This window comes from Metopolophium dirhodum, chromosome 1, assembly GCF_019925205.1.
Source record: "Metopolophium dirhodum isolate CAU chromosome 1, ASM1992520v1, whole genome shotgun sequence".
Lineage (NCBI taxonomy): Eukaryota > Metazoa > Arthropoda > Insecta > Hemiptera > Aphididae > Metopolophium > Metopolophium dirhodum.
The window spans coordinates 33,988,490-33,994,376 of record NC_083560.1 but is presented as its reverse complement, the minus strand read 5'-3'; positions in this window follow the sequence as shown (position 1 = coordinate 33,994,376).

Genomic DNA, 5,887 nt, shown 5'->3' with positions numbered 1-5,887 from the left:
TACATATAGTATATACGAATAATAAATGGACATTTTCCTTTTTTTTAAAAAGTTTATTATTATAACTAATATAATTTAATAATACAATATTATTTATTATTTAATATGAAATTATTTTTTTTTTAAATAAAATATAAAATATATAAACATTTTTTTATTTTCATAAATATAATAGATTACCTATAAATGAATATGTTTGATCAACTGAACTAATTGAAACAATACAAATTTTAAAAAAATAAGTATAAAATAAAATATAATTAGTAGTCAATAAAAATGGCTATAAATTCTGACATAAAAATGATACATTTTGTAAAAAACATTCGATTACTGATTCTTTCGTTGCTTCTAAACACATATTTTTTAGCCTTTGTTCATATTTATTTTTTATTTATTAAAACTGTACCAGTTTGAATAATTAATAATTTAATAATTTCTTTTTAATTTTATTGTTATGATAGTTTTCAAAACGTCAATTAACTTAACTTTCAAAAAAAAAAATGGGGGTAACTTAAGTGAAATTGTACCCAAACACTGATAGACTATACACATAATAATATGAAATAATGAAAATCTGACACGTATGACTAGCAGCGCTCGGCAGTTAATGAGACTACGGCGTAACGAGTTCCGACCGCCGATCCAGCCCGCGTTGCATAACCTGTTCTTTATAATCGTGATCTAGATAAATTTATCTATTTTACTATTATAAATTATAATTAATGTTAATCAGGTATTTTATATTTTCTGATTACAAAAGTTTCAAGTACCCACGAATAATATTATACGATGACAACAAAATAACTAAAAACAAATATTCTAGGATTTTTAATATGTAATTTCGTCCAAATTTGAACTTAAAATGACTAAAAATAATAAACTGTGTTTATGTATTATTTAGATTTTTTGGTAACATAATTCACTATTTACGTGGAATATTGTTTTAAATTCTCAATCTTTAGGTATAAAAGTGGAACATTTTATATATTTTTAACTACAAAATAATTATTCAATTTTAAATTTGATAAATTTTATCAAAATTCGATCTTTAAATGCTTATAAAAAAAAATTATGCACATGTATTTTTAATATTTTCAGGAGCCTTGTATTAATTTTTACTCTTTTTGGCCCAACAGATAAACTTTATTGATATTCATAGAAAAAAAAATAAAAAAATTCAAATATGAAATTGTATGTAAACAGTTCAAAACAAGTCAAGATATTTTGAAAATGTTATTAAGTATAAGAATTGATAAAATAAACATTCAGTGAAATTTTCATGTACTACAGTTATTCGTTTTTGAATTACAACAAAATAAGAAAATCGCTACATGAGAAATTGAGTGAATATCCAATGTTGTAAAAATATAAACTTCAAACGCTCATAAAAATTTAATTTGATTTGCCTGTAGCCTTTTTTTTGATAAACGTAGACAAACTTATGAGGAATCTTGTATTACATTTTCATTTCTTAGACTTGAAAAGAAAATTTTTATGAATTATTAACTCAAAATAATTTGCTAATTTTCGTGATTATTCCGTATTTTGTCAATATTTGAACTTTGAATGCTTATAAATAAAAACTGTGACTAAGGATTTTTAATATTTTTCAAACGTCATTGTAACTACATAGTAGGAGCTTTGTATTAAATATTATATCCGTAAACAGCTCAAAACAAGTCAAAATATTTTGAAAAATTTTTCATGTATAGAAAAGGCTAATATAAACATTCAGTGAAAATTTCATGTATTTACAATCATTTGTTTTAGAGTTACACCAAAAGCCAAAGTCAATTTTGTCAAAAACCGATTTTGCGTAAAAAAAACCCGTTTTTCCTTAATTTGTATTTTGTTTTTCCAGGCGCTTTTGAAAACTATTGGGAATTTTAAATTTTGACCTTTTTGCACCAACGATATTCACTTTCCCATCGAAAAAGATACTGAAATTGAAAATCCAATCATTATTTCGACTATTTACCGTGTATAAAGGCACAAAAAAAAAATGTAAAAAAAAAACACACATCATTGTCAAATCAATACATTCAACGCTCCGCTCAGAATCTAAGACATAAGATATTATGTAGATATAAAGACAATTTCAAGTCTAAATAATTTTGAAGTTTCGTTTTTTGACATCAAATTTTATGGTGTTTTGAAAATTCCCCTTTACTTAATTTAAAAAACATATTTATTGAAATAACATTTAATTGACTTATAAAGTTACATAATTCACAACTGTTATGAAATTAAGATGTGTTACATAATATTATGAATTATCTAATATACTTTATTCACCTTAGGTTTGTAATAAATAGATAAGTGGGTAAATATTAAAAAAAATGTATCTTTTTTTTTATCTTTATCTAGATATTTAAAATAATATCTTTATATAACACTGCTAGCAGAGCTCAACGCGTTAATATCAATAATAATTTTATTTGTTTTTCATCCGTCGCTTTGTCGTAACCTCTGCAAATATTTTTACAGTAAGTTACGGACAACGCTGAAAACGTACAGGTATCGTGCCCATGTTATAGCACATTGTATGATTTGTACGTATATTTTTGTATGACAAAATTGTACCTATATTATTAGTATATTAATAATTTTGATAGTATAATTGTTATAATAGGCATATATTAGCATTTAGCGTGAATATTATTAAAGTTATTCGATCTTACGAATTGTTTTGTAAACTGTTCACTGTATGTCTGAAAAAAAAATTATACGTAGAGCATATTTATAATAATGTACTTTAATTAAATTATTAAGAGGACGCCTCACCCGCATATGGCATATCGCATATAATATTATGTTGTCTCCGTCTTACAAGTGCGTAACATACCAAATTGTACGCTCAGCAAAACACGTGTAGCTCCGTTAGTTTGAAAATTATGATGAATTGACCTCTTATAAAATTTGAAGGTAAGATTATTATCTAGGCAATCTTATGGATTTTTTTTATTATTGTTTATTTTAAAGCGAGTTATGAGTATTTTAAAATTGTAAATAGTCTGTACATCATAAATACTCATAACTCGCTTTAAAATTAAAATATAATAAAAATCCCATGAGATTGCCTAGATAATAATCGAACCTTTAAATTTTATAAGAGGTTAATTCCCTCTAATTTTTAAATAATTTTTAACATTTTTCTGAAGAAAATGTATTATTTTAAGGTAGTTAAATTTCAACAAAACTGTGAACTATTTAAATGTAATTAAAAATAAAATTTTTTATCCTTTATTGTTGTCTAAAGTCGAATAAAAATATTTTTTTGTGAATTATAAATTATAACTATAACGTATACTGCAACTTGAACTCGAAGTAGACGTGAATATGTTTGAGGATATGGTTAAGGGGACAAGGAGTAAATAGAGAGATCAAATGAAATGGCGGCAAATTTTGATTTTGTCTATGTACACCAGTCCCTAAAATTGTGTGTATAGTACGACACATTTTGTGTAGTACAAAAAGTGCAGTGTGTAGTACGAAATTTAAAAAAATATAATGTAGAATTTTCTGTATTCACATTTTTTTTATATTTTAACATTTTTTTTGCCAAACTTAATTTTAATAAATTATCATCTACTACGCAGACACACAGTAAACAATGTGTTGTTACGTATTATACTCTTATTATAGTTATTACTTATTATTATTCATTGTTATTAAGAGTAGCTATTTCAATATTTTAGGGATTGATGTTCACAATTTGTCTAGAGCCGGCCCTGATTTAGATCACAACAAAAACCTTCGTAAACTACGTGTAAAAATTGCTAAGTAAAAACAAATATCTTTAAGCGCTGTAAAGATGTGATATCATGAATAAATGTTAAGTATATTGAATTTAAGTAAACTTATTTTGTTTCAATAATTTATTTACTTGGCGAGGAGTTAATTCTTAAAAGAAACAATACATCAATACAACTTATTATTATTTTAAAAATATTATCATTAATATTTATATACTATTCTAAATAATTTGTTATGTAAATACTGAGAAAATATTGAGTATTTACACAATAGTCTATAAGAACGCGCGCGCGGTTCTATGTCATGAAAAATTACTGAATCGTTATTATAGTTGTAGTTCGAATAGTTCGATAGAACTATTTTATTCTGATAAGTTTACCAGTTTACGTAAGTATGAAAAGATATTATTGTCATGTCATTCAATGTTGGTTAGTATTAAAAGGTATTATAAATAATACATGTCGATGATATACAATAAAAACAAAAATTATAATAATATCGTACAATTTTTTTTGTAAAAGTAGTCATAATATAATATAGACTTAATATTATTATCTTATTATTAAAAATTGAATTTAAAAACTATTTAGTATATGTTATCAATTTCAATTGCCATTTGCCACCAAATTAAATTTGTAATTTTCTTTTAATGTTTTTTAAGACGTGTCAACGATGGTGTGAGATGTGATATTACTTATTATAGTTATAGTATTAGCGGGGTTATAAATTATAATGGAGTCTCAATCTGCAATATAATTAAAATGATAAAATTAGGTAGGTAGGTACATTAAGCAATTTAATTATTTATTCGCTCAAATGTTTAATAATTGTTTTCGATTAAACATTAAAATAATGTAAAAACAAATGTCATTATAATTATTTTTTGGGGCTTTATAAAATGTGTGGATATCTAATACTTAATATTAACAATGTATCTGACAATAATTATTGTATTTATTTATTCATTAAAATTATGGTTTTGTTTATAAGATAACCTGAAAAAATAAATTGGGTATTAAAGTTAAGAATCGTTCTGCTGAACAATTGGATATTGTATTATTGAACCTTTTAATTCTCAACCCGTGATATTACGGTAATATTGTCATATTTTTCCCGACGACTTTGCTGAATTGCGACGACGACTACGACGACGACAACGGCTACCATAATTCTGAATTTAATAAAAAATTAAAATTATTTAATCCATTAAAAAGTTTGTACTTTTTCATTTATAACTCAATTTCTTAACGTACGATTTTGATGATTTTACAAAAGCACGTTCTTTACAATATTTCTGATATTTTGGAGTTTACTAGTTGTTGATTGATGCATTAGAAAATTGATTATGTCGTATAACAAATTTACGTATTTGTATTTTACACAGTTTAAACAGGCGGAGACTGCTTCGATGTCGTGCATTTTTTACTTAGTTCGCGGCGCCACGACTGCAGCGCGCTGTTTCAGACTGAACAACAAAAATAATAATAATAATAATATTGTTGATCAGTAAGGTTGATAGTGAAAACACTACTAAAACGTACGAACTAAATCGGAAAATTGGGGGCTGTAGTACCAGGGACTCATGGTCTAATCGTTACTTTTCTTCTGTTTCGGCGGCGGCGGCTCGGCGGCAGTTGCAACAACGCGCGGCAGCAGTAGCTACTCGCTAAACGGCAATCACGATCATAGCATACGTTCCTGTTACATTCTGTTACATTATAGAAAATTCGCCTGCTACGAAGTTTCTGTAATTCTTACTATGTACTATGAGTACAAATACCGTCGGGCGTCGTTTTTAGCGAATTTCATAAAACTCTCATGACGATCACCTTAGGTGCGATAAAAAATGAATAATTTAGTTTGTATACCAATATTAAAAATCACGGAAATCACCGAGGGAATAAATTTGTCATATAAATAAATGCAAATAGAATTCAATAGGTAGATTAACTAGATTATCATTGATTTATGATTATAATAATATATTATAATCAATGTTACTAAGTACTAGTTACAGCTGTCAACTAATGAGTGCATAAAACTTTGATTTGACGCACAACTGAATGACCGAAAAAACTCGGATAGCTAAAAAATTCGTACAGTTTTTTTTCACTTGACCGGTGCTTGATTA